The sequence below is a fragment of the Euphorbia lathyris genome, chromosome 1 (genome assembly GCF_963576675.1).
Source record: "Euphorbia lathyris chromosome 1, ddEupLath1.1, whole genome shotgun sequence".
Classification (NCBI taxonomy): domain Eukaryota; kingdom Viridiplantae; phylum Streptophyta; class Magnoliopsida; order Malpighiales; family Euphorbiaceae; genus Euphorbia; species Euphorbia lathyris.
In genome coordinates this window covers 80,463,889-80,465,919 of record NC_088910.1, presented here as the reverse complement: position 1 = coordinate 80,465,919, position 2,031 = coordinate 80,463,889, and the positions used below count along the sequence as shown (strand labels likewise).

General features: G+C 33.7%; 1 non-coding gene across 1 annotated transcript; it reads left to right on the top strand.

The window, feature by feature from the left end:
- The first annotated feature begins 661 nt into the window (after nt 1–661).
- On the top strand, nt 662–768 carry LOC136216102 (small nucleolar RNA R71). Its single transcript, XR_010683094.1, has one exon. It is a non-coding gene; the product is annotated as a small nucleolar RNA R71 (small nucleolar RNA).
- The last annotated feature ends 1,263 nt before the right edge of the window (nt 769–2,031 follow it).

The following is a 2,031-nucleotide window of genomic DNA, read 5'->3' as shown; positions in this document are numbered from 1 at the left end:
ATGGATGCTAGATGATTGGTTTTTAATAAGCTGATCGAATTTATTCTCGATCCGTTTAAAACCATCATCGTGATTACTTATTTTTCCGCTCATAGCATCAATAAATTTGTCGATTTTAGAAGATAAAGTGCTAATCGTATCTCTTGATTGATTTTGATAATTAGTAGTACGATTTTGATTAGCATTAGCATTATTATTATCTCTCCAGTTAAAGTTAGGATGATTTCTCCATCCAGGATTATATGTATTGGAATAAGGGTTATTATTTTGGTTTTGCCCTTGGACAAAGTTTACCTGTTCAATTTCGCTCATACCTTCGTAGTCCACATCCGTTTGGATTGGCTTACCATTAGAATCACACGGTGCCATAAACCTATCAATTTTGTGCGATAAGGCAGAAAATTGGGCTTGCAACATCGCTACTGGATCAAGATTCACTATACCTTTAACTGATGAAGTAGTTGAGGATGATGGTTTTGCTAATGGTACGTGTCCACGTTCCGCGGGCCACATACTGCTGTTGATTGCCATTTCCTCCAAAATTTCTTTTGCTTGGGCAGATGTTTTCTTCATGAATAACCCTCCAGACATAGCGTCCAATGAACCTCTAGTCGTAGGATTTAATCCATTATAAAATGTTTGCATTAAAAGTTTAGCGGGCAATTGGTGGTGTGGGCATAAACGTTGAAGTTCTTTAAAATGTTCCCAAGCCTCATAAAGAGTTTCATTATCATTTTGAGAAAAAGATGTTAACTCTTTAATGACTCTTGCGGTTTTTGCTAAAGGAAAATTTTTTGATAAAAATGCTTGGGCTAATTGCTCCCAAGTCTCAATTGATGCGGCTGGCATAGAAGTTAACCATTCTTTGGCTCGATCCTTCAAAGTAAAAGGAAAAAGGCGAAGTTTGATTGCTTCTGCAGTTACATCAGTAATTTTAAAAGTGTCACAAATTTCTAAGAAATTTGTCAAATGGGTATTAGGATTTTCGTTAGGTAACCCGTAAAACGTTACATTATTTTGCAACATATTAAGTAACGCAGGCTTAATTTCAAAATGATGTGCATTAATTTGGGGTCTAACTATACTGTTTGTTACACCAGCCACTCCTGGCCTAGCGTAATCCATAAGTGTGGCCATAACTTCTGGCTCGGTAATTTTAGTTTTTATTGGGGTTTTGTTTTTTTTTCTTTTCTTTCTTGTTCTTTTTAAGAGTTCTTTCAATTTCGGGGTCAATAGGATCTGGTGACGTGCCTGAACTTCGAGAACTGCGCATGAACTTGAAATTTCGCACAAACCGAAACTACCTACAAAACAGAATTTGAAAAATAAATATGTTAGTAATTGAAAATAAATAAAATATAAAAGTTTGAATAAGTATGAATAAACCTAGATTCGTAATAAAACACGAAAAATTTAAAATTTTGTCAAAAATTTTGGCGTTCCCCGGTAATGGCGCCAAAAACTTGTTGAGCGATTTCCGCAAGTGCACGGTATACGCTTGTAGTAATAAAAGATATCGATCCCACAAGGAACGTTTTTTCAACAAAACTTATTTATAATCGGTTAAATTTACTTTTAGGTTTATAATATGGAAAAATCGTTTAATCGGTTTTGGTTTTGAAATTGCTAGAATGAGAATTAGATAGAGTATAAAAACGTTAGAAAATATTCTGATTTAAGAATGAATTTGCAAGATAGGAACGTTCAGTACTTTTTAGAAAAGTAAACAGATGTATTTGTTTGCATTAAGGAAAGAAAACAACTTTAAACTTTGTACGAATTATAAAGATGAAATAAATGACGGAACCTCTAATTAATTGGCTTTGAACATGACAAAACCCTTTCGAGATAGTTGCCCTTAATCAAATTAAAACTCTTTCGAGATAATAATTTGCCTAAGTGTTCAATAAAGTTTCCTTGTAAAGATTTTGGATTAAATACGTTTTAATGAAAACACCAGCAGTCACTTTAGTGGATTGGTTACCATAAGTGCTGCATAAAAATCTATCGAATAGAACAGACTTTATTAGA